This window comes from Cavia porcellus, unplaced genomic scaffold (genome assembly GCF_034190915.1).
Source record: "Cavia porcellus strain 051 isolate PalLab524CR breed Dunkin Hartley unplaced genomic scaffold, mCavPor4.1 scaffold_32, whole genome shotgun sequence".
NCBI classification, from domain to species: Eukaryota; Metazoa; Chordata; class Mammalia; order Rodentia; family Caviidae; genus Cavia; species Cavia porcellus.
The window spans coordinates 28034288-28061566 of NW_026947515.1; the positions used below are offsets into that span (position 1 = coordinate 28034288).

At 53.6% G+C, this 27279-nt stretch overlaps 1 protein-coding gene across 2 annotated transcripts in view; it reads right to left on the reverse strand.

The window, feature by feature from the left end:
* Rbfox3 (RNA binding fox-1 homolog 3) overlaps nt 1-27279 on the reverse strand; it is a 391380-nt gene that overhangs the window by 269348 nt on the left and 94753 nt on the right. For both annotated transcript variants that reach the window (XM_063242534.1, XM_005001422.3), the window contains exon 2: nt 21195-21331. The gene's annotated coding sequence lies outside the window, so the exon portion shown is untranslated. The remainder of the gene's footprint in view (nt 1-21194; nt 21332-27279) is intronic.

A 27279-nucleotide genomic window follows, 5' to 3' on the forward strand; every position in this document is an offset into this window, starting at 1 on the left:
GAGGGTCTGCAAAGAAAGAGAACCAGGGCAGTGAAGAGACTGCAGGGGAGAAAGGGGGAGGCTTGACCTGATGCAGGGCTGCAGGAGAGGAGTGGACTGGCCGTGCTCATAGAGGGTACGGAGGGAGATGGGCCGAGGGGCACCACTGTGAAGGGCGCACTCGGCAGCTTCAGGGACTCGAGACCAGGAGGCCCCAAGGGAAGCCACGCATGGGCGCCTCCGGTACATGGGATCCCCTCGCCCAGATTATGGTGCACCTGCACGTGGCCTGAGAGTGTGCAGCTGTGAGCCAGGCTTCACCTCTCTGGGTGCCAAGTTTCCTCATTCACTGGCAGGGGGGCAACTTCATCTCACGTGTGACACACAGGGGTCCTTTGCCGGCTTGACATTGCCACCCTTGAACACCCTAGTGCACCTTATCCCAGGCCCACTGTGCTTCCCTTCCAAGCCTGCTCCTCCCACTCGGCTTTGCATTCAGCCTCATGCTCAAGCTGTCCCTGCCTGTCCTCTTCCCCGTGTCCCGGTTCAGCTCCTTCTGCTTCCCAAACTGTGCCCCCATTTCTCCTTCTCCCTGCAGAGCTCTCAGTCTCAGCACCACGACATCTGGGGCTGTGCCATGGCCCATGGTGGACTCCAGCCTCTCTCTCCTGGACCTGCCGTGAGTTCCTCGCCATCTCTCTGCCTCTGACCTACTTCCTTTCCATCGTGCACCAGAGCAGCCTTTAAAATATTAATCAGTGAATCTCAGGGATGCCATTGTTTTATAAAGATACAACCTCATGTAGGAATTGAAGCTGGATACACATTTGTACGAGCAGTGCCTCCTGAGCCGGAGCCCGTGCTCCTACCGCCAGGCACTTCCAGGGAGTTCCCACAGCACCGCGATTGATCCGAAATCCTGCCTGTGGCCTCGATGGCCTACGGCTCTGCCCACCCCCAACCTGCCCAGTCCTGGGCTGCCCCCACCATCCTGTTACTCTTTATCACGGCCACTGTCTGTTCCCTTTAGAGCTTTCCCAAGATTCATAGCTCTGTGTGTGTGTGTGTGTGTGTGTGTGTGTGTGCATGCATGCACGTGCACACACACATGCACATATGTTTAGACAGAGGTCTTGGTCTGGGTCTAAATGGATAGATACAAATGCTACAGGCATAGACCATATCTTCAGGGATGGTTCCAGAACCTGCTCCCCCACACCCTATGATCACAACACCCTCAGTCGCTTTTCTAATGTTCCAAGTCCGTACATAAAACAATGTAGTATTTGCTCAGAAGCCACATGCATCTCTTGTACATTTTTAATCATCTCTCAATTACTTAAAATTCCTAATACAAAGTAGACCCTATCAGATACCTATTATGCTGTATTGTTTAGGGAATGACCATAAGAAAACATTTGTACCCAGATGCACCCTCCTTGTGTTTTCTATCTGTGATAGGCCTGGATATGGGGTGTGGAATCCATGGACACAGAGGCCACTGTATGTGTGGCACAGATGCAGTCAGACATGGACGCTGTCATGCTGGTCACCCTCCGCAACAGGTGAACAGCCTTCTGGGCATAGCCAGCCCTGCCTCTGGCTCCCCTGACCCCAGCCTCCAGCTCCATGTCAGCCTGGATCAGATGCTCATGGGTCCTCCAAGTAGTTGAGAAAGACCTACAGCCTCAGGTCCCAGGTGTAAAGGCCACCAGTGGAGTCAGCAGGGAATCAGTTGGCGGTGGCTTTAATCCAGCTCCCGAGAGAAGGGCAACATCCTAATCTCTGCAAAAGGCATCAACTTTCAGAAAGCCCTGAAGTTACCCAGCCGTGGCTGCTAGCCCTCCTCACGTATCTTTCTGACCCTTTTAAAATGTCAGTGGTCTCCTCCCACGCAGGGTGTGGGCAGCCCCTCCACAGAGCACCGGGCCTCATGTTTAGAGTCAGGTTCCTTCTTGCCATGTGCGGAGCTGTTGTCCTCTTTCCCAACAAGATGTACAGTGCACCTAGGGCTGGCCCCCTGTGACAGGGTGAGCCCCACGCCCCCTGGAGCCCCTGCACAGGACTGAGAGGCCCTACCCGGAGACAGTTGGGGTGTGGCAAATAGATCATGTTATGGCTTATGCATGATGTCCCTTCAAAAACTCATTCAGTCACAGGTGGACTTTTTCAGAAGTGGCTGGACCTAGTGTGTAACACTGGGGCGGATTCATGGTGCAATTCTAGGGTCAAGGGTATGAGGATTAAGAGCGTGAGTGCCACCCCACCCTAAGTAGCATGTACAAGATGTAAAGGATAGGAAGAGCCTGGTTGCTTTGCCGCCTTCTGCCTATCATGAACTGTTTCTCCTCTGTGATGCCTGTCTGCCATGCCATTCTGGCTTGGAGTCAGCTGATTACGGACTGAAGCCTCTACAAACTGTGAGCCAAATAAACCTTTCATTTTCGAGTGTTGGGTATTTTGTCTCGGCATTCAGTAAAGTGACTAACACAGAACACAATTCTAAGAGTGTGACAGTCAACAGAGAACCTGGGCCAGAGAGAAAGTGTGCTCACCAGACTCCTCTGCTTTGCTAGAGAAGAGAGGGTGGGCCACATGTCCACCTGGCCCAGAGCCACAAGGAGACCCCATACACCATGTCTCCACATTAATGCAGCAGGGTGTGGCTGCCTTTGTGATGCTGGGGTCCAGAGGAGCCAGGAGGTCCCCTGAGCTGTGTCTCCTGGATGTTCCAGAGCTTGGGGCTAGGCGGGGAAGGCAGGCAGGTCTGTCCTCAGGCCCAAATGCACGGGCAGAGAGCCTGGTGGGGGGGGGGGGGGTGGAGCCAGCAGAGGCTCCTCAGCCAGGTCATGTGCCTCCAGTTCAACCGAGCGCTGCTTCGCCTTCTCTTTCAACTTTTTCTTGTGAATAATAGATTCGGCAGAAGGTGCCGAGGTGAACAGGGAGGGCCTTGCTCTGCGTCGGTTCCCCTACTGTGGCTGTTGCGTCTGCCACAGTACAATGCCACACGGCACTGGGCTTGTGCCGAGTGACCAGTCCCAGACCTGTGCATGTGCATGGGCATGGGATGCAGTTCCGTGCCATTTTAACATGTGTGCCCCTTGTTTATAATTATTACCACCGAGACATAGAACTAGCACATCATGATGAAAGCCTTGGTTTTATTTTTATATTTTAATTTTTTTAAAAAGCCAAAGGCTAAGAGTTATCCCAGCTAGTAGGGAATGGGGAGCTAGACAATCCAATTCCTGAATGAAGGAGTGACTGGTTCGTGGGTGTCAGGACTCCAGAGGAAGGGAGGGCAGTCAGGATGGTCTCTCCCTTGGTGCCAACCTGGCTTCTTGGGCACTGTGTCCTCTCTCCGGCCCTTGGGTGGCCCTTGAATATGGCTGGGATCTAAGGAGAACCTTAGGAAGCTGGGGTGCCCCTCCTGTAGGGGACAGAGCAGGGGGTGAAGCCCCGTGCCTCCTGGAACTCCTCTTGCCCCTGCCCGGAGGGTCTCCCTGTCCCCCACACTGGCCAGCTTTGCAGCCCAGGCAGACACACTCCTTACCCTTGTTGTCTACACAGCTTATGCTGGGATTGGGATCCCGGGCCCATCTCTGGCCTGAGATCCAGACAGCTTTCAGAGCTCATGGGGACAGCAGCCATGCCACAGTGCTACCTCCACACTGCCCCAGGAGCTCATGTCAGGTTATGGAAGCCAGGAGGTGGTCGTGGCTGTGCAGGGTGCTGGGAGGGTAGAAGGCAGGTGGCAGGTGACAGTTGAGTGTCCCGGACACTGCCCTGCATGCACCCTCTAGCACCAAACCCAGTTCCTCTCTAACGAGCAGCGTCCTGGGGATTCCAGTGTGGCCAGATGGCACAGAGCTCAGCCAGCTGATGGCACCAGGCAGGGCCCTGCCTGGAGAGGAAAGGGATGCCAAGGAGCAGATGGCACTCAGGCTGGGGGAACCAGGCGAGAGATTGGGCAATCATGCCCAGTTCTGTTCCCAGGATATCACATCCGCTGCCCCCAGAAGGATCCTGGAGGCGTCCAGCCTGCCCTCAACACTGGTCACACATGTCCAGACTGAGAACCAGGTCCCCGCAGGTCATGTCAGGCCCTGGGACTCCTGATCCTCATGGTGGGGATGCGGAGACCTTAGTGTGGGGCCAGGAAAGGACTCAAGGGTGGCCATGAGGGGGTTTGGAGACACAATCTCATTTTCTCACTCAACAAACACAGTTAGAGAGGTAGAAGTCTTCCTCAGAAGGCAGCCCCTCATAACAGCCAGACACCCACCCAGGGAAAACAGAAGGGCACTGACCCCCCAAGGAGCACCCTTCAGTGGCGATGAGGAATGAGGGTCAGGTGCCTGTTTGATGCTCTGCGTAAGGCCAGATGTGACTCTATTTCCATGAAATCCCGGAAGAGGACAATCCCTGGAGAAGAAGGTGGGCTGAAGCAGGCCAGCGCTGGCAGAAGTGGGGGGGGGGGTCTCTGTGGGGGTGAAAAGCTGCAGAGTGGGGTCGGTGGCTGCACAGTCACACAGTCTAAACTGACTTACGGCTAATTTTATGTGAATTTTACATTAAGATTTTTTTTTTAAGTTGGTGCTTCTCTCTACCTCTCCTGCCCAACTGAGTAGAGTTCCGTCCTAGTCACCCAATTCCAAGCAACTAACTGAGAGGCTTCTGGTCTCTGGTCCACTCCACAGCCACCTTGGTCAGCTCCTGGAGAAGCTGCCTCACCTGACCAGTGCCCTTCCTCACCAGCAGGGCACAGGACCACCCACCTGCCCCATGTCCTCTGACAGCCAGCTCTGACCATTCTTATCTCTCCTGAAGGAGCTGTGTCCTTGTGGCCTGCTCACCCCCAAGCTTTTGTTCTCCATTCAGTCTCTTCCTCTCAGGGCACTCCTACACATCCTCCAAAACCCAGCTCCAAGGCCCTTCCCTTAGACCTTCCAAAGCATTGTCCTGCTCTATACAGTGCCACCCTTGCTTTGAAGGATGGATACGTTGAAACACGTGTGTCTCCTTCATAAAACAAGGTCCTCGAGGGAGGTTATGAACTGTGTTCATCTGAGATCTGCAGGACCCAGCATAGTGCCTAATAACAAATGGACAAGAGAGACTGAGCCACAAGCACTCTGCCTGCAGGGACGTCTGACTGCCACGGGGAAAGTCTCTCATTCAGATTCTCTCTGTCTGGATCCCAAATACAACCACTCAGTGCCCCTGCTCTCCTAGGGGTGGTGAGCTCAGTGGGCTAATGAAGGAAACGTGAAGACAGACAGTGGCCTCCCAGCTGCCTGACTGAGTTCTTTTTCGTGTTCCAATGCCATTTCTAGTTGGGACTATTCCATGCACCAATCATGGCTATGTGTCTGTCTGCCCTCTATCCCTGTGAAATGTCCCCAGCCCGCCGTGCGCTTGGCCTGCGTGTCCCTGCTCTACTGTTTCCTGGTGAGCATCACCTTCTGCCACGTGTAAACAGTCTCCTGTCTTGGTTTAGATTGAAAACGGTCCCCACACTCTTCTGTGTTCAGAGGTGGCGCTTCTGGAAACTGCCTGGATCACCCAAGCTCTGACGTCATCAGGGAGTTAATCCTAATTTGATGGCATTATTGGAAGGTGACAGCCACAGAAGGTGGGGTCTAGGTGAAGGCAGTGGACCATGGGGGTGTAACCTTGGGCACCATATCCTGTCCCCAGCCCCTTCCTCCCCAGCTTTCACACCTTCTCTGCTTCCTGGCTGCCATGAGGTGAGCCGTTCCCCTCTGCCAGACCCTTCCACCGTGATCCTTCTGTCTTGCTGCAAACCTAAAGCAGAGAAGCTGGCTCACCTTATCCTGAACCCTCAGAAACCGAGCCCAAGCAACCTCCCCTCCTTTATGTTGCCTTTCTCAGGGACTTGTTACACTGTCCTAACGAAGACTCATATACTCCCTCAGCTTATGTTTCTGTAGGGCCTTAGAACATGAACTGATTCGGAAATCAGGCCTTTGAAGAGGTGTTTGGTTAAGAATCTGGATCCAGGATGGACCCCAGCACCATTCCGAGTATCTTTGCTGAAGAAAAAACAGAGAGATGTGGACACACAGAGAAGGCGGCCATGGAAGGTGGAAGCAGGCATGGAAGCTTAGAAGCCAGAGACCAAGGGTTCCCAGAAGCTGCAAGCAGCCGGAAGGGGCCTCCCTCTGCACCTCCAGCTCTGAGGGGCCTTCATGTCCCACTTCCAGCTTCCAAGACCGTAAAGCTGTGCTGTTGTCAGGAGCTCAGGCTGTGGCAGCCCCAGCACGAATCTGCCTGCAGGGGCCCAGGAAGCTTTCTGCCTCTGTGCTACCTGCTGTCTCCTGAAGATCAGTGCCGTAGGGTAGGGCAAGGGTTTCTGCTGTTTCTTTCTCTGTCCCCCACAAATCCTAAGTACGTGATCCTTAGTTTCTAGCCAGATGAGTTGTGCAGCAATGACACCCAGGCTGCCTGGGAGCTGTGACCTCAGCAGATCCTCTGGTCTCTCAGGACCAACCTCAGGTTTGCTTCCTGTGGTTGAAATAAAACCAGGAGCAGCCTTGTGGAGTTACTGCCAGGACTGACCTCCCGTGAGGACTCCTGCAGTGTGGAAACGGCGACCACTGAGACCTTAGATGTTAGAAATAGAGTCAGCTGGGGACAAGCTTGCAGGGGCTCCAGTAGAGCAGTGTGGCCATCAGTGTGGTCTGAAGACATCACTGGTTGTCACAGTTTTTCTGGATGTGGCAGGAGGTTAGCTACGGACCTCCAGCAAGGAGAAGCCAGGGACACCACTTGACTGCAATGTCCCCCATTGGCAGTGATGAATCCAGCAGTGCCAAGGGTAGAAGCCTGGCAGCAAAGCAAAATTGAGTTTTTGCAGAGAAAAGAGCAAGACACCACCATAAAGGGAGTCACAGATACAGCTCTGAAGTGGGGAACGTGTGTACTCGAATCTCTGCTTCCGAACGCCGGGCTAAGACTCAAGCCCCGGGCAGCCACACTGACAGCTCCCAAGGTCTTTCTCCAGCCCAGATATCCAGTCTACCAACAACTACTTCTCTGAGGACACTAGGGCCATGCTGGTCCCTAGGTGAAGACAGAAAGACAGGGACAAGCCTCCTTTACTATGCAGCCACCTGCACGAGCTGCCAGGACAGTTTTCCTCGGGCTGCTCTGCCAAAGCTGGCTCCTCTGGGCCAAACCCAAAGCCCAGCAGCCACCAGCGATGTGGAGTTGACTGTTGCTTTGCTGGACACAGGCCAGGAAACCCAGATGGGAAGTGCAGAGCCCAGGGCCCCTCGAGTTGTGCAGCAAGGCCGCTAGAACATGCGGATGCATTATGAAACCTTCACACCCCCTTCACCACCAAGGGAACCGCAAATGTCATCTCCTCCAAGACACTTCCAATATGGCAGGCAACCTGCCAGCAAGACGCTTTAGGAAAAGGTAAGCGGTGGCCCGGAGAAGAAGGGGAAGGTTTGTCACAGAGGAGTCCCAGGCACCACGCTGTTGGAACTTCCAGCATAGGGAAGATGCCACTGGGACCAGGCATGGTCACAAACGTGCCACAGGGGCCTGGCAGAGCAGAGTACCTCAGCCCACAAAGCCCCCACCACGGCAGTGTGGGACATCTGTCAAGGTGGCTGGAGGACAGGCAGCAGAGTCCCCCACCTGACATCTGCCTGTGGAGAGGAAGGGGCTGAGGCAGACATGCTGGCGGGAGAAGGGTTAGGGGTACGAGTCGGTTGCTGCCGGACGAGGGGAAGGGAAGGAAGGATGGAGGGAGAGAATTCTTTTTATAGCAATCAAGCAAACAAACAGTTTTTCTTTAGGAAGCCAAAAAGGGAAAAAGAACAAGAATATGTCTGTGCTGGCTGCCGGGAGAGTAATGAGAGCCATCCTGATTGGCCAAAGGCAATGTGCCAACCCCTCTCCAGCCTGGCCTTCCACTCTCACCCTGTGGCCTGGGGACAGCTGGGACGGAGGCCAGCTCTGCCCTTGAGCACCAGCCCACAGGTGAAACTCGGAGACTCTGCTAGCTAGTGAGTGGGCGAGGGGTGGGAACCAGTCCCAAGCCTGGCCCACTGAGGACCAAAGGACCTCACACTCCTGAGCCAACCTTCCTGGGCATCAGGTAGGGACTGAGCACCACAAGCCTTGAGCCCACTGCCTCCTTTCTTCACCGCCAACCTCTCTCCCACAGCGTACCATCTTGGGCCTCAGACCCACGAGCCCCAGAACACCCACCATCCTGGCTCTCCAGACTGCCCCTGTCCTCCCGGCGCAGGGCAGACATTGTACATTCCAGTCAGATCCCCCTAGGTTCACACCACACAGCAACCAGGCTGCTAGTTAGAGACAAGCTCCATCCCATAATAAGCAGCATGAACTATTTATAACCCTGAAAACATCTTTATTATTATTTCTCTTCCCTCCAGAAACAATCTCACACAATCCTGTTAAGTACACACCACCAAGGACTGGAGGGCCACGGGCCGGGGCTGCTTTCCCCGGCCCTGCCCAGTCGAGCAGATGGCGGCGTGGGCGTTAGGTACCAGCCTCCTGGCAATCCGAACATCTGTTCCCGTTAGAAAATGCTAATTGCCATCAATCAGGACAGCACCTACCCACATTTACATGCAAACGCACATGCAAAAAAAAAAAAAATACATCTGAATTCCTCAGTGCGTGGCACTCACTGCATGCTAACGAGGCAGAGCTGCGCCTAGGTTGTCCAAGAAGCAGCTCTCAGGCCAGGTCCTGACCCCCAGGCCCCTGCAGGACCTGTCCCAGGTCCACTGCAAGGAGACAGTGCAGGAGTCACTTGGTAGACAGCTCCACGCAGGCCCCGTGGCCTCTCATGGTCCATTCCAGGGTGGACACAGGGTCACTGGTGCCAGCCAGTGCAGGTCACAGACAGAGCGCCTGGTGGGCTGGATGCTCCCACACCGCTCCTTCTGCATCCAGGGCCTTCATCAGGACCTTCTCTCCCTAAGCAAAGTTTAGGCATCCATCCTGTCGCCTGGGAACAATTCAGCCACATGTCAGCCCAGGTCTGCACCAAAGCCACATCAAAGGTCCAGAGTCACCGGCAGCCCTGTGTGCTCATGGGAGACTCGTGGCACCTCCATATCACAGCCCAGCCTCTTCTGGCTCCAATGCTCTCTACCTTGAGTTGGGGACATGACTTGCCCACCTGTCAGTGGGCGATGCCCTAGAACCATCCTCCACCCTCCGGCCCGGGGGCCCTTGGCTAGGCCTTTGCATCCTGCTCTGGTCTACTCTATGAGTCACAATTACTTAGCTTCACAGACCCTGGGTATCCAGACCGGTCTCCTTGGGGATGCAGGAACAGGCACCAGGCTGCCCGAAAGGTGGCAGGGCAGAGCCCTCCTTCCACTCTCGGCTGCCTGACTATGTGGTCCCATCCCTCCCCAAGAAGCACAGACCCGGCTACTCCATCAGACCAGAAGAGTCATCTGCATCCCTTGGTGACCCTCAGCCCCATGTGCAATCCAAGAGCCTCTGTGTTTCCAGAAAGGAGCATGAAAAACCAGCCTATTGTATAATGAAAAGCAATGATTTTTCTGAGTACCTCCCCCTACACACACCCTCCCCCAAAGAAAGCGATTTTGCTAATTTTTCTCCTGGGTGCCAGGCGCCGTTGCCAGCCTCAGTTGCTATGAGGCCCAGTGACTGGTTTGAGCTGTAAATGAAGGGGATTGGAGAAGAGGTTTCCATGGGGAGCCACTGCTCCTCACCTGTGTGCTGGGGACCAGGGGCTGGCAGGAGGGCCTCCAGGACTCAGGCCTGCCAGGTGACATCTCCACAGGTGTGAGTCATCCTGGCTGTGTGAGAAGAGGGCACTTTAATGGCAGCTTCACTGTCTGTGGGCACAGTACAGGGCTGCCGCACACACATGGATGGCACGGGTCACACATAGAAAGGGCGCACATCTGAGGAAGAGGCAGAGCCAGCATTATGGTGAGCTCACTGCCAAGCGGCTGGGCAGGGCTTGCAGCCAGCCTAGCCAGAGCTTCTCTTTCGAGTGTTTCTTCCTTTACGAAGAGCTTGGTGCAAGGGAAATATACATGGGTGTTGGGGACACAAGGCCACATTACATCCGTGGACCATGTCCCAGCTGTGTTTTTGTGGTCAGCACACCAGTCCCTATGCCTTACTTGTGTACCTGACACAGAGAGGCCTCAAACCCCACCAGAGTGGCTCCTTCAGGGGCCCCCTACCTGCAGGTCAGGGGGACAACCACCACCACTTTGTCTCACCCACCAGCCTGTTCCGGAGGCGTCAGTGCCTAGCAGAAACCTTCCCCGCACTGCTCCTTGCCAGGTCTCAGAAGCCAGTGCCTTCATTTCTGATGCTCTCCTTCACCTGGGATCATTCCTGTCTTTGTTCAGAATTCAAAGTGTTTCTCTCTGTGAAGAGCTTTTCAGTCCTTTCAGGTGGGGACCTTGAGCAAGGTCTGTTTTCATCAACTCTCTCCTCCTCCTCCTCTTCTTTTTCCTCCTCCTGCTCCTGCTCCTGCTCCTGCTCCTCCTCCTCCTCCTCCTCCTCCTCCTCCTCTGTCCCTTACTCTCTCAGCTTCTGGTCTCCCTAAAGTTCCCCACTGGGCCTCTGTACCACCAAGATGCCTGGATATGGGGACCTAGCACCAGGGCGGGTGACAAGCCTCCTGCTTGCCTCTCATATCCCTCTCCACAAATTGACAGCCCTGGGTGGAATAGATGGATAGAGATACACATGGATAGACAGATGCATAGATAGGTAAGAGGTACATGGATAGACACATAGGCAAATGGATACTGGATGTCTGTAGACATGCACATATAACTGATAAATAACAGATACATGCATAGATCATGATGCATGTGTACATGGGTGGATGACAGATACAACATAGATGAACATGGATGGATAGATGATAAATAGATGGATAGACAGACAACAGTTACATGGATGGATGGACCAATAGAGATGATGACAAATGACGGAGGAATTGATGGAGAGATATATGGATGATGGATGGATAGATGGATGGATGGATCATAGATGAAGAAAGAAAAAAGCGCCCTATTTCCCCCTTCCTTTATGGTTCATTTCAGAAAAGTCGGTCTGTTGGTGGCAGATACTCCAAGAATGAAAGCTGCACTGGGCATGAAGTGGCCTACATTGTTGGGCAGGCCCAAGTCCAGGTCTGTAACCATCTCCTCTTGGCAGTCACCATCGTCTTGGAAATCCCCTTGAGGTGCAGGTAGGACCCCTGGGATGTGTTTGGAGGTGAGTCACCTCCTCAGCATGTAAAGCTGCTGGTCCTGCTCCCCGGCCCTCCCTGCATCACTGTGTTCTTGTCTGTATGTCACAGTCTCATCCTGTGTTTGGCCACTTGTACTCAGACCTCTCTGATGGTGGACAGGCAGGGCAGCTGCTTAGGTCCAGGTCCTGTTGCACACCCAGCCTCATTGGCCTTCTGCCAGCCTGGTCTGATCACACTTAGGTGCTGCGCTGAGCCACAGCGCACAACAGGACACAGCATGTTCATTTCCAAGTCTCAACCCCTGCAGGTGGGTCCCCCTCATCCCACCAGGATGGGATGATCTGGCCCAAGAAATGACAGGGACCTGGGATCAGGGTAAAGGGAAGTCAGAGTGGAGTCAGGAGAACCGGCAGGAAGATTGTGCCCCCTGCAGCTTGCAGTGCACCTGGCGGCCTCAGCTCTTCACCCGGAAACACCTGCTGGGGGGTGTGGGAGCCCGGAGCCCGGAGTGTGGGAGAGTTGTACACATATGCCTCCTTCAGAACTGGGCTCCTCAGACCAGGGCCCATAGTGGGTCCATCTTTGCATCATTGTGTTTAATCCCAGGCCCCCAACACCACACCCAGTCTTTGCTCCTCAAGGCTCTGTAGATGCTAAAGAGGGAAGAGATGTGAACTGTGAGTTCACCCTGATTCAGGAGATTCCCAGCCTAAGATATTACCCTGCCCACAATGGCCAACAAGCAGGGGCCAACATGTCCCCACTGGACAGATGGGAAGTAGGGACTGTTACCGGCAATTGAGATGGAGCGGGGAGGGAACATTCGGGGTGTGACTGTCTTTACTCAGCAGCTCATCTCTGATGACCAATTCCCTTTGTGAAATGTCACAGCAACCTAACCAGTGTCTACAACGGCTTCCCAGGGAGATAACATTAAATTCATCTAGCGTAAAGTGCCCGTTAGCACACATCTGATGCTAGACTCCCCTCCCCTACAGCCCTACCTAGTGCTTCTCAAACTGAGGAACGCATGCCCACCTCTGATTGGTCCCCCAAGGATGTACAGCAGGAAGCAAAGCCAGCTGACCCTGCGGGCTGAGTATGTCATCTGTCTAAGCATCTGTTTTAGTCTAAGTACCGGGAGAAAATATTACTGTTATGTCACAGTCAGCAAAAGCATATTGTGGATTTGATGTAAGATGTGTGTGAATTTTAAAATAACAAATAAGACTTCAAAGAAATGTCATGCTTTCTCTGGCCCCCTTCTAGCAATAGGCACCGGGCTCCCCAGGGGTACAAGTTTAATATTCCTTCTCTCTGGGAGCCTTTGAGGAAAAACTGCATACCTCCAGTGCAATGCTGCATGCCTCTCTGTCATCCAAGACAAGCCACTGAACCCCCATGGCCTGTGTGCAGCCTGCTGCATGCAGTGTGTCCCAGCTCCACCATGCACCATCATGGTCAAATGAAATACAACGGCCAGTCCTCACCTTCTGCTCAGTGAGGGAGGAAAGTGCCACAGAATCGACTTCTTCATAGACAGATATGAGGGTTCTGCCCACCTCAGGAAAAATACTCAGCATCCCTATCTGCAGAGTGAAGGCAAATCGCAGGCCACAGCATCCTCTGTGCCGGAGGCAGACAGCAGGGAGCGTCTGGTGGGACGCTTCTCCCAGGATCAGCCTCCATGTCTCTGGGCTCAAGGGAGGTGGAGACCATCAGGAATGCTGGTCAGAGGGCCATGCTTGAGGTCTTTCCCACAAAATGAGAACAACATATTTTGCAGAGTGTTCTAGATTGGCAAAAACTCTTAGAAACTCAAAAATCACAAAGACCTGGCATTGGAAACTTTTTCAGCAACAGAATGATTAACCATGATGATCGCCATGATGGTCTGGCTCATGTGCAAGAGACAACATTCAAATGCCACCTCTGGCCTCGCCTGCTCCAGTGCTGAAGACATAGCTGGTTGCCTAGCACTGGCCATGCAGGTATCTGTAACCTTAGCTGCAAATGGCACGGGAGAAATGGGGACACACAAGCCTACAGTCTCACAGCATATCCTGCTATCTACAGGATCATCATCACCTGAAAATTCTTTGTACAACGACATGTTTTTGAGAAGAAATGTGTTTTGCAAATGCTGTTGGATGGGACCTGGCCCCCTAGCATGGGCAAAGAACTGAAGGTTTGTTGCTAAAGCCTTTGGAGAGATTTCTGCCATGTGTGCATGCGTGACCCATGACCAGCTGCTCCTCAGGGTCAAGAGAGACTTCAGGAAGGTACAAAAGCAGTGTCAAGGACACCTATCCAGATGATGCTTATGGAAACTGGCTGTGCACAAAAGTGGAGAAATGTAGAGCTCTGGGTCCCTAACATACCCCTCAGAGGAGCCCTGCAGAGGAACAGCCCAGGGACACCCCACCTTCCCTCTACCACAGGCACAGTGCTCAGAAGTCAGGAGGGACAGGTTCCAGGCCACACCCATTTGACCTCCAACCCAGGAAATAGAACTAATAAACCCAGGACCCATCACAGAGAAACCACCATGGCCATACTGAAGGGAAGACACTTTCTTTAAAAAAAATTCTTATTTTGAAATAATTTAAGTCTCACAAGAAGCTGCAAAAATAGAGATCTCTTTGTGCCCTTCTGTTATGAACTGAATTATGTTTTTAAAAACTCATACATTGAAGTCCTAACTCTCAATAAACCAGAATGTCGCTGTCTCCAGAGACAGGGTCTTCCAAGAAGTTAGCAAGGGGAAGTGAGGTCAGGATTCCTAATCTAGCAGGAGTAGGATCCTGAGAGAAGAGGAGAGCGGGACATAGACATGCACAGGGGGAAGAACATGTAAAGATACAAGGAGAAGACAACCGTCTACAAATGAACAGAGAAGCCTTAAAAGAAACCAGCCCTGAAGATGCCTTCATTTTGGACTTCTGGCCTCCAGAATTGCAAGAAAATTACTTTCTGTTGCTTAAGTCCCCCCCCCCCCCAAGTCTCTGATCCTTCCTATGGCAGTGATAGCAGACTCAGGCACCTTCCCACCCCTGAGCGAGGCCACCAGTCTATACTGTCAACGGGATGCTGTGCTGGACACATGCGCCAGCGACACAGCCGATGCCGGGGTTGCCAGCTTTGTGATCTGACTGTGCACTCCATGTACGAGTGTTTCTCAAACTAGCTGTGGTAGAAGAGGCATTGTTTTATTTCTAACTTGTTAGGGACCTACATTTTTGCTTAGGACAGGCCACAAAAAAGAATATAACTAGAAAAATGAAACAAAAAATACAAAGCTGGGTTTCCTAGTGGACCTAAAATTACCCTTCCAAATTGTCATAAAAGATTCTAGATATTCACTGCTCTAGTTTGGGGATGTCCCTGGGTGCATGTGATAGGGCGTCGGTCCTTAAAGGACACTGAGAGGTGTTGGGTAGGGCTGAATAGAAGCACCCCAGGTCACTGGGCCCGGACCTCAGAGAAGATTAACATAGTGCTCACAAAACACTGAGTTAGTTCTGAAATCCAAGCTGTTATAAAAGAGGCCCCCACACTGGCTTCTTTTCTAGACCCAAGATTGCTTCTCTTGCACACATTTCTGTCACTGTTATGCCACTTGCCAGGAGCCCTCGCTAGAGTCCAGCTCATGCCAGCACTGCACCCTTGAACTTCCAGAGCTATGAACTAAATAAGTATCTCATCTTTATAACATTACCTAGTCTCAGGCAATTTGTAGAACAGCGGAACACTGACTAACACAGTTAGTTGCTCTTCTCTTGGAGGAGCCAGCAACAACTGCTCACAGGGAGGCCCTGATCTGTGGTCCTCACTTTGCATAGCTTTGACTTGGGCCATCTGAGACACATCCTGAACAGGTGTCATGGCTGGAGAGTCATTATGGGCTCCAATTCTGCGTAGTCTCATGCTGACCATGTAACAGTGGCTCAGTTTTCTCACTGAATTCAGCTCAGAGTTGTTGTGAAGATTAATGGGGATGGTGGGCACATAACCTTGAGATCACAACTATCTCAGATAAGATGCCCTGTGCCCACGTGTCTTTCAGGAGGTCAGCTGGACAGATTTCCAGGCCTTCAGCAGCATTTGAGAGACTCCGGGCACACAGGTGTCTAGCACAGAATGCTACATTATTTGATCTTTATTGGACCTGATTGCTTCCAGGCCCTTCCATAATGTTGACATCCTGATTCACCCCCGCTGGTAGCTGCAGGTGGCCACACCCTGTGAGCTTCCTGAAATTCCAGCCATTACTCAGCAATGCTTATGACACAAGGTCACCATTGCACCATCTGTCTAAGCTCCTTCCCATTCCTGCTCCCTCCCTGAGGACACACACACACATATGTGTGCATGCACACACACACACACACACACACACACACACACACACACACACACAGAGGCTTGTCTTGACCCCTACTTCTAGATTAATTTCTCTTCCACGGGTGTTTGTCAACACGCCTTTTTCTGTTCTTTCCTCTGATAAACACAAATGTCTTGGAATGCATCACAGATACTGTACCCTTGCAAATGAGATTAAAACAAAATGAAACAATTTTCTTCCCATTGGTAGAAATCCTGGCTGGTCTATGACCCTTCAAGCGGGACGTGTGGTGGCCCCATGGAAGAGTGAACAGAGTGCCAGCACGTGACAGAATGAAGAGTCTGGAGCCAAATCAGGGCATCGGATGGCACTGTGTTGCCCTCTCAGATGATGCTGACTCAAGATTGCCACAAGCCTTGACAACAAACCATCTGAACCCAGAGTCAATGGGCTGTACAAACCCACTTAGAGCCAGCTCCTGCTTCTCTGTCCAGGCGTCTCTTATGTCACGAGCTCTGCCCAGGAACTGGGGCATGAGGCACCTGTTCAGATCGCGATGCCCATGTACACCAGCACAGCCTGATGCAACAAGATTGTCCCTCCCTCTCCACTGCAGACGGTGACAGTCACTTCTGGCTCTCCCAGAAGAGATAGCCGTATCGTCTTGTCATCCAAAGACAGGGGGTCCTATAGACACAGAGAAGACAGGAACAGTCTCCCAGTGCCACCTGGCCCACGTGAGCGTGGGTCCGTGTGTTTCTGGATGGCTTGACCCCTCCTGCTTCTGCCTTAATGCCCTCTCTCTCCCACCACCACTGTAGCTTTGCCTGGAGTCCTCGAGGGCCTCCCCCATTCAAGAGTCTCACCTCTACAGCCCCCTTTGCTTTTGTTCCCTGTGATGGCTTTTATCTAGCTGTCCCGCTCAAAGCCTCACAGGGTCACAGGTGGGGCTTTTTCAGAGGTGGCTGGATCTAGCGTGTGATGCTAGGGTTGATTCGTGGTGCACCGTAGGCTTACGGTGTGATAGCCTGAGTAGCCCGGATAAGATATAAGCCATAAAAAAGCGATAGTCATTTCTTGTTGCTTTGCTGCCTTCTGCCTGCCATGAACTGTTTCTCCTCTGTGATGCCCTCTGCCATGCCACCTTGTCTTGGAGCCAGCCTAGTAAGGACTGAAACCTTTACAAACTGTGACCAAATAAGGGTACTTTGTCTCCACGGTGAGAAAAGCAGCTAAGACACGCCCCAGACTAGGCGCCCTTCCCCTGCAGAGGCCGCCATCCCTGACTCCCAGAATGTATCTTTGCAGTCTGTGTGCCCCAATCCATCCCTCCTCATCCACACACCCAAATTTACCCCCACCCCAGGTCTCTTCCTGCCTCTGAATCCCAGCCCTGACTCCCTCCAGCCCGTTCCTTCCAAGCTTCAGAAGCTCCTGCACCACTGGCCAGCTCTAAAACCTCTCTGTCTCCGCCAATTGGAGCAAAACTGTTTTTTCCCTCTTGATACAGGTATATTTGGAACCTGCAGCACACACTGTTATTTTAGGGTTGGGTTCAGGCTTTAATTCCTCATTTGTTCTCAAGAGCATTTTTACCTTGGGGTGGTACGAAGTAGGGGAGACCCCGGATGCACCTCAGCCCATTAATACCAGAAACATTCTTGCCTCTTGGTCTGTGGAGGGGGGACGCTCTGACCTCAAGTTTTGGGGCTCTCAAGAAGTCATGGTCATGATTTAAACATGACCCTGAAAGTTTCTGTGTTGGAAAGTTGGTCCCCGTGCCACACATCAGTGTCACTCAGAAGTGAGGCCTTTTGCAGATGACTAGGAGAGATGAGGTCATGAGGAGGGCCTGTGGTGGTATTAGTGACTTTACAGGAGAACAGAGAGGCCTGAGCTAATGTACTCATGCTTGGATGAGTACTCTCACCTTGGATACCATCACCACGTTAAAATGCAGCTAGAAACCTTCATGGATTCTGGCACCTTGATCTTGGATTTCTCAGACTTCAGAACCATGAGCCAAATAAACTTGTCTTCCTTATAAATCAGCTGGTCTCAGGGAATTTTGTTACAGCACCATAAAATGAACCAACACACTTCCTCTTACTGCTCACTTCATCCTGTCCTTTACTGTGCTGAGTGGCAAATGGCATCTCCATATCTTCTGATTGTCATCTTAAAATCACCCAAGCAGCCAGCCTTCCCCGGAGTGTCCCAATGTCAGAAGAAGATCAGAGCTATGGCCCTGGAACAACACCTTGAGGTGAGCCGTGGAGGCCATATCAAAATCACAGCACTGGGGCTTACCTCCTGTGAAGAGCAGTGGAGACATGGTAGGTAGAATATGTCCCCCAAAAGAAGTATGTCTTAACCCCCAGAGTGAATTTATTGAGAAATAAATTAAGATGAGATCACACTGGACTGGGGTTGGCCCTGACGTAGTGACTGACGTCTCTGTAAAGTGAAGGAAATCGGGATCCGCTCACACACACATGCACACACATGCACAGAAACGTCACGTGAAGAATGAGATACACAGACACACGGGGAGACTGTCACATGATGGCAGAGACAGACACTGACATGTCGAAAGTCAAAGAGCACCAAGGAATGTCACAGCCACCAGGAGCCAGCAGGGAGCATGGGATGGTTTCCCCCTACTGACCTTGGGGTTGGGGATATCTGGTGTCCAGGATCTTGCGAGAACAAACAGTTATTTTCTTAAGCCGAGCCTCTGCCCCACAGCAGCCGCAGGACACAAAGACAGAGGTCTGAATTATGAGACCCATCTACCGGGATCATCAGCCTGGTGCCACGCCCCACGTCCTGGGCCCTGGAGACCAGGTTCCACCCTAGAGGCTGGTGGCCACGTCCAGCCTCTTCTCAGATGGCCACTCCCTTCCAGGCTCCAGCGATGGAGCTAGCTACGTCTGGAGGCCCTCTCACCCATAATTGTTCTTAATGCTGTAACACACGGTGACTAATGGACCCTAATTGGACAGCTTCAGCACCGAGGGTGGCCTGGGAAACTCTCTGACAGCATCCTCTGTGACCCATGGGGCCTCCTGGGGCTCACACACAGAGTACAAAGGTCCCCAGGATAACATATTGGCTCCTTTTTCTATTTTTTAAAAAAATATCACACAGCGCTGATAAGCAGTTTTATCCTTCACCTGACAAATACAGGACAAAGAAAAGGAGAGAGGAGAAACCGAAAGCAGATGGGAGAAAGCATCACGGATGCCACGAAGGTCTGTGGCATCTGTCTAGAGACAACCCAGGGAGCGCCTGGCACAAAGCCAGCACCAATTAGGGGAGGGCTCCAGAGAGCCGGGAAGATTCCAGCCCCGAATCCCCTTCCCGGGAAAGGAAGGAAGAGAGAGCAACTCCAGGGTGCCTCCTTGTCTCCTGCCTGCCCCATGGGCCCTGCGTGTGGCTGCACACAGCCCAGAACCACAGGGCATGAGAGGGCTGGGTGGGCAGGTGGGCCGAGGGAGGGTCTTGAAAAAGAAAGTGTGAAAAGCTGAAGGAATATATAATTCCTCAAGGGAAGAGAGGAGACAGAGACAGGGAAGCAGCTGGGAGTCCCAGGCCCTCGTTCCTGGTCCCTGTATCATGTCCCCAGAGCTGTTCCCATGGCGAATGTTCAGAGGGGATTACAGACTCTGAGTCCTGGACCCAACCTAAGCCCACTTCTACAGCTCTGTGTCATCAAAAGGGGAACTTCAAGTTTTTTTCAATGTACCCACACCCGCAAAGTTGGCTCAAGCTAAAGTCCTCAAGTTAAACTCAGATTGGAGAAGAAAAGCCATCACTAGAGAAACAGAGCCCCACGGAAGACCCCATGCGCAATGTCTGCGTAAGCATCAGAGAAATCAGCACCTCAGTTCGGTCCAAGGTGCCAGCACCCCTGTGATGGATTCTGGTTTAACAGCTTTTAAAAACAAGCGGATGGAGACAGGCCTGATGGATGAGTGCAGGTGTGCTCACCAGAGATGATTTATGGAAAGGTGCGCGCCATGCTCACGGGTGCACCTCCGCGAGGCACCAAAGACTGAGGCGGCCTCACCTGCTCACACAGAGCCCCGGCATGCACTACCCTGCTCCAGTCCCTGCTGTGCTGCGCACACGGCCAAAACTTGGTTCACCTCTGGGCTCCAGGACAGTGTGCTTCTGCCACTCACGCAAACACATTTGGGGAAGGGACATCCAGCTGTGCCTGCTGGCTCTGCTAAGTGACCCCAACAGTGCAGAGAGACGTAGTTTGGGAGATTCTGTCTCAGAGAGTGACAGGGGCAAGTGAAGAGGAAGGGAGGGGACAACACGCGACCTCCCTGTGGCTTTGGTCCTGGATACTGCGGGTGGAGGGCATCTCTTCCTGGAAAGCTACAGAGCCATCTGCCCGGGGACAAATCTCATTCTGTAGCAGACTAATTTCCACCCGTGTTTTTAATAAGGACTTGGAATTTACTATATGAGCGCATATGTGAAGGGATGAGCTTTAAAACGGGACCAAACGGATGGGGCCCTTTCTGGTCCAGGTGGGTGATTGCCCAGGAATCCGCTGCCTCCCTGCAAATCCCTTGGAACCCAAGATGCTTCTGCAGGGCTGGCACCACACTACATGGCCTTCAAAGTGAGGACATTCCTGAACCAGCGCCCCAGCCCCACCCAGGTTCCCATGGGCTTCTCAGGCTCTGCTTGTCCACCGGAGTGTGGAAGCCACTGGCAGGAGTGGGCCACTGCCCCTGGGCTAGTTGGGTATCTGCAGCAGGGTGGGTTGGGCAGCACTCTCTGGAGCCCATGTTGAGTTCACAAGAAGAGCTGGGGCACAGAGTGTGTGCAGAGGTCAGGAGCCTGGCACACCGGCCCACTGAGCCACATGCCTGTCTGTACTTCTGACTGCATCTGCCCTCCCCAGGCAGATTAAGAGACATCTGGGGAGGTGGGAGGGACCCAGCAGATTAAGAGGCATCTGGGATGCGTGAGTCAGCCCCAAACATGTCTCCAGAAGGTCCTCCTGAGCCTTCGTGTTCGGCAGAGTGAGGCAGTGCCCACAAACACACCCCAGCATGCTTTACGGCAACGCCAGGAGCTGTGTCACAGCAACAGGAGTCCTTTAAAACTTCGTCACAAACATGGCCCCAGAAATCCCACTGCTCTCATCCTGAGCCCAGGGCCCACCCAGCTGCCCTCCTGAGACAGGGCAGAAGCTCCCCAGCATCCCCTGCCCTGTCTGCTCCCACAGAGAAGACATCATCATCTCCATACAATGAAAATCACCCCTGCACAGGGATCCTAGGCAGCCCCACTGCCCTTAAGACAAAAACCTGCAAGGACACTCACCAACAGTCTCTTTCCTCTTTTTCCACTTCCTGCCTGGTTCCTCAACCCAGCCTTACAAAACTCCACCAGTCATGCTCTCCTCCTGCCAGACTTTCCCAATAGAAGTCACAAGCCATGGTGGTGATGTGTGAGCTGGAGACCCACACAGTGCACCCCGCCCCACGACTCCTCTGTGAAGTGAAATCACCTCAATTCCCACTCTCAAGCGCAAGCTCGGAGTGTGCATGACAGGTCGTTGGGGAACCTTACCTGGTGCCAGGGGGCGGAGAGAGTGGTGTCGCTGGGCAGAGAGACCCGAGGGAGGTTCTGGGGTACGATGTCACTGATATCACTAGAAGAGCAGGTACCAGGAGAAGGACTTAAATTCTCAGGGACAGGTTTTCAATCTGAAGGAAAAGAGAAACAAAGTTTCTGAGCAATGCCTTTGAACTGGTTGTCTTCATTTTTATCTGAACAAGCTCTAGTGCATTATTAATAAATGAGAGGGGAGAGAGAGAGAGAGAGAGAGAGAGAGAGAGAGAGAGAGAGAGAGAGAGAGAGAGAGCAGCACTGTTCAGGTTTGCCCCCAGGGACCAGCGTCCCAGAGAGTACTCTGGGTTTTCATGCCAAGGGAAGTGAAGGGAATCTGGAGGAAAACGAAGCATGGATCTCTGTTGCCAAAACGTCCCACATGGGTCATTCTGCTGCTGTGATCATGCTCTGGCTTCCCGCTTCCTCCGGCCCCCAGCCCAGGATGCTTGGATGCCACTAAGTTGCTCTGTCTTCTCTCAGGCCCTGTCCTGCTCGCACTTCTGGAAGCCTCCACTGTCAGCCCTCCGGCAGCCACCTGTCCGGCTCTTTGCAGGAGATTCGCCAGCTGACAGTATTGCCCTGACTACAACCCTCCCACGGTCCCACTTCATTCAGAGAAAACATGCACAGTTGTGGTAAAGCCAGCATTTGGGAGCCTGAGGTCTACAGGATTCTGAGGACTCGCGCTCTAAGAAAATAAGACAAGATGACGGATGTAAAGCTGAGATGCAGGGGCCTGAGGCAGGTCTATGCATTCACACAGCTGGGTCCCTCCCACCTCCCCTAGCCTCCCAGCTCCCCTCCAGGCAAGCTGCCTCCCCATCAGTCCCCTGGAATGCCCTCCCTACCTATTGTGAGGCTGGTTGCCCTGGTCTCCTCTCCCCAGTGACTCTGAACATAGTATGTCCCATTTAAGCCATCCCAGCCAGACGCCCTGCTCCCTTCCTATGGACGCCCCCCCCCCACTACTCATCTGATGTCACTGTAAGCTTTTGCACCCCTGCTGGGATGCGTGTGCCTGAGGAAGGCAGACCTCCGCAGCCAGCCGTGGGACTCACACTGAATCCCTGGCTAGTTCAGGTTAAGCAAGAAGGAAAGAATGCTCCTCTCACTCTTTCCCACTGATGCTCCTGGTTGTATTTAGAGCCGTGTCTCATCTTCTGGAGTTAGGCTCCAGGAAGTGGTGAGTCCTGTGGCCCCCAAAAGGGGCTGGGGGTGGGAGCGCCGGTGCACACCTTGGCCCTGGAAGACTTCTGTGTGCTCATCTATCCCACTCTGAATAGCGTGCCTGCTGCCAGGCTGGTAGAAGGCACACAGCTTGGGAGAGCAGCTCCATCAGCCTGCAGCCTGGCTCTGGGGCCGATGCGATCAGGCTGGGAGTCCCAGGGAGGAGTGGAGCTCCTCACCTTCCGCCCACCCATCACAGAGATCTCACGACAGGGCCTTAGAGGAAAAACACTGCTACTGTTAAAATTCCCTGCTTCTTTTCCTACAATGCAGTTACTTAAGGGAGCCCAGCCCCCAGCCTAATGGCAGGAGCAACTTCACAGAGAGTGCTGCCAGCCCCTGCCTTACCCACCAGTACCACACTCAGCGCAGGTAGGTGGCACAGGTTGTCGGACACAGGAAGGGGCAGTAACCCTGGCTCTGGGGTTACTGCATTCCTCCTCCACAGAAGTGGAGTGCCGTGTCCTTTCCGAAGTCTAAAGGCAGTGAGGGAGAAGTGGCGATGGGGGAGAAGACGGAGGTGGGACCCTCAGGTGGGGGGTGAAGCAGGGAGGGGAGCCGAGTTGACTGCAGGTGGGCAGTGCACCCTGGGGCCTCAGGGCTGGGTTCTCAGCAGCTGGCACAAAAGGCAAGGGGCGCATTCACTCTGCAACAGACCCTTCGGGGCGGGGGGTTCCAAGCAGGAGTTCCGAGCCTCCCCTGGACCTGAGGTCTGCACCTCAGGCTCCCCTGGTTCCAGCTGCGCTGAGAAGGAGCGGTTGCCATCCAGAGCTCCTCGTGCCTCCCAGAGGTTTCAGGGAGGTCCCCTGGGATGCCCTTTGGTCCCAGGACCCTGGGTATGACTCCCAAGAGCCTGCTTTGGTTCTTTCAGGTCGCATCTACACACACATTTCCCCTAGGCTGGATGGTCGCTGGCAGCTCGGCTCTGCTCTTCCCTCTCACCACCTCCAGTACCGAGAGGGCCTGGGCTGGGCTGGCCAGGCACACTGCCTGGCAAGGCCACCCTTCTGCCCTTGTTTATTCTGCTCTCTGGCCTTTGAGGCAGACAGAGCCACCTCCCAGTGCAGTAGGAGCAGCATGGGAAGGCACCAGGGGTGATGGGCATCCCACAAGGATGTGGGTACAGAAGCCCTTCCTGGGGACACCAGGCTGCTTTGTGGAATGGGTGGGGAGCCAGATGACCATATGAAAGCTGCTCGGCCAAGATGCCCACCCAGCATCCAGTACCTAAGTCCTATGAGGGCAGAAAAGAGGGCTGAAGACAGGAAGGGCAGGGGAGACAGATAAAGGCACTTGCTGTGTCCACGACCTTGGTCTTAATTGTAACTCCTGAACTCCATGCCCCTGATCCCAGGGACAACTTCCTTTGCATCTCCCCACCCAGAGCCAAGCCACACACGAACCCCAGAAGGAAGCACCCCTAGCATCCCACATCTCTCCACTCTGCACCGCCCCCCCAAGCCAGCTCCCCCGAGACATTATTTCACCTCAACACATCCTGCACAGCCCATCTGCACCCCTGGCTTAGAGGATGAAGACAGCGGCAGTTGGGGGTGGGGACCCATCATGGCACTGTCACCTGCCAGGCCAGCCTCCACCCGAGGGTCCAGGCCTGAGCAGCAGCCTGTGTCCTCTAAGCCCCTCCCAGCTGCCTCACCTGGCCCCACCAAAGCCCAGTCAGCCTGGTTTTGTTTTCCTAGACCAGATCCTTATGGGAGGTAATGGGACAGCCTGTCCTCTGTCTTTGCTTGTAAAGGCATATCTTTCCTGGCTTTGCAGAAGCACCTGCCACCCATTACCATGGCACAGAACATAGGACCACAGCCCACACATGCCCCTCATGGCCCCAGAAGCCCCAGCCATCAAAGTTTTGGGGTGCTGGGATGTCCTTGCCCCTAGCCTCCATGGTGCCCCTGCTCCAGGATGCCAGAGAGAACATAATGGGGCAGGGTAATGGGAGGCATGGCAGGTGACAATAAAGTGGCCACAAAGCTGGTCTCGAGGTTCTGATGGCGCTGAGCTTAGGCAGAGGTGGGGGAGTGGTAGGGCCTGCAAGGGTTGGGTGTCTGACTGGAATGGTGGAGTCAAAGGGAGTTCCCTAAATTTGCCCAGAGCCCCAGTGTCAAGAGCACAGTCTGCTCTCTCCCCCAACCCCCGCCCCAACTTGCCATTATCAGGGACAAGAGTCCAGTGTGTCTCTTTCGGGAGCAGGAGCTGCATCTTCCTTTCTCTGAAGCATGTTCATGGCAACCCACAGAGAGCAGAGTACAGTGCCAGGCCCCTACCATCCAGCCTTGGCAAGCACACTGCCCAATTCAGGAACACACGGGGCGCGTCCAACTGTTGACCTTCGTGCAGGAAGGTTGTCCCCAAGCTCCTCAGTTTTTCCCCACTATGGGGAAGTCGAATGAGGAACTCTGATCCCTCATCCCATCCTCTGCACACATGCACACACACACAGGTTGCACCTCTGGCTCCAGGACCCCAGGGATGGTACAGCACAGGGAGCACAAAGGTCACTAGTGACCGTGAGTTTTGAGTCCTTCTTGATCCTTCTACCTGCTTCTTCAAAATCCAGATTCTTTAATGATTAGGATCCCCCTTCAATAATGTGGGGCCCTAGGGATGCTCACATTTCTCAGAAAGACTGGACGTGGGCAGCGGGGACACAGAAAGCTGGAAAGTGTCAATTAAGTGTGAACCTGTCCAGGGATAGGGTTATGCCCTAGTGCTGGGCGGAAGGCTCAATGTCAGAGAAGAACTGTAGTGACCACCACCAGCAGCAGCTTCTCAGTGAGTCCCCATGCCCACTGTGTGTGTTGGCCACCCCTACTCCTGGCTGTTGAGTCAGGAGGGTCCTCGCTTTGTCCCAAGGTGGCAGGAGGCCTGGGGTGACCCTTGTGCTCCGACTGCAAAAGAATCTCCTGAGATTCTTGTTACTTGTTACTTGATAAAATGGGGAAAAGGAGCATCTTGACTTCTAAAAAGAATCTATGAAAAATAAGCCACACATGAAGGAGGAGGGAGGAGAAGGAAGGAAAAAGGAACAGATAGACAGAGAATGAAGGCGGGATGAGGAACCGCAGGAGACAAGACACATTCGTCCAGCCTGGACACAGAGCCCCAGGGGGGACAGGGCAGAGAGGGGTTGAAGTTATCACCGCCGTTGGAGCAGAAGCCACAGGCAGACGGGCCCCTGGGCAAGAAGAGAGAGGGACCAAAGGGCCCTGGGCCAGGACAGGCAAACGCGAAAATGGGACTGGGTCAGACTGCGCTGACCCAGACGGTCTTAGACGGATACACCGCCCTGGTCGGAAGCCCAGGTGTTTGCCCACAGAGTGAAGAGTGGTGAGTTAGCATTTACTAGAAAAAGAGGGGGCCAAGAGGAGGCCTGGAGAATGCACCCGAGCCATCAGCAGCATCTTCACCCACACATCCCCCCAAAAGGGCAAACCTTAAGGGCAGCAGGAAGGCAGAGCCCTGCTGTGTCTGCTCTTGGTCCTGTGAGCTGAAGGATGGAAAAAGAGGGAGAAGCCAGGCAGGGGGAGCGTGTGCGGGAAGCAACGCTCCTGGCTGCTTCTAGGTGACCAGAAAACAGGCAGGGATTAGACAAGGCCGCCGGCCACTTTGTTCACTCCAGGACGCCGACTCCCAGAAGTGGGGTGCAGCAGAATGACCTCCACGTTCTACATAGTAAAGCAATCTAAGCCCACCAGAGCACCCCAGGTTTCAAGACCCCTCGCATCCTCTGCTGCTCATGCAAACAGGGGCCCAACAACAAAACTTAAGTCAGGCTTCTCCCCATCCCAGAGAGAAAGGTACACTTGGACTCCAGGATCTGTGGGCAGGTTGGGGACATCACTGGTCCTTATGAACTAAGGATCACCTGGGGAAGTGGCTTTATTTATGAGATTCAAGATGAAAACAAAGGGCCCAAAGGGCCTGTGAACGCAGGAGCCCCTCATTTTACTGCCCAACCCCTGGTTTCCACCAGTTCGGCAGGGGGTGGGGGGCACACAGAGTACTGGACAAGGTGGCCCCTGAAGGCAGATGCAAGTGCAGGACTTGAGTTTAAGGTTCACAAACAATCCTTTGGTTCAAGTTCCTTGAACGGACCACTCTCTGTCCCATTATCTTTGAAAGCTTGGGTGACATTTTGGGGAGTTTGGGGCAGTGAGGTGGGAAGAACTTGGAACAGGGCTTGTAGGGCTCAGCATCCTCCTAGCCCACCCCTTCCTGGGCCTGTGACCTGGACAGCCTGAACAGGGGTTCAGGCCCCTCCCCACCAACTCATATGAGGCTCCTGCTCTGTACCAGATGCATCCCCAGCAGCCTGGTGTTCGACAAGCACAACGGCGACTTGGCTCCCATCTACCAGGCCTGCATGTCATTGCACTGGCCTCCCTGAGAGAGCCACAGAGAAAATAAACGGAGAGAGCTTTGCACTAAATCAAAGCAGCATTCTCTCCTAACACCCCAGCAGGCCATGCCTTTGCAGGACTGCTGACTCACGGGGCCTCTCTCTCTGTGAAGGTCAGAAATGCCCCAGGTAGGGGTGCTGGGGGGCAGGTGGGGCACAGGGGAGTCCAGAGAACAGGGCTCTCTGTGCCCATTATAGTGGTATCTCTGAGGAACCCTGAAATCTTCAGAAATCAAGTTTTATGTTTTCAGGGTATTTTGCACATTTGTTTGTTTTCAAAATGAAGATACAAATATCACCAGGAACACGCCTGAATTCCCGTCTGGCCTCCCAGTGGGATCAGAGACCTGGTGGCCAGAATCCCAGGGGACCAACTCTGTGTCTGAGAGGGCCCTT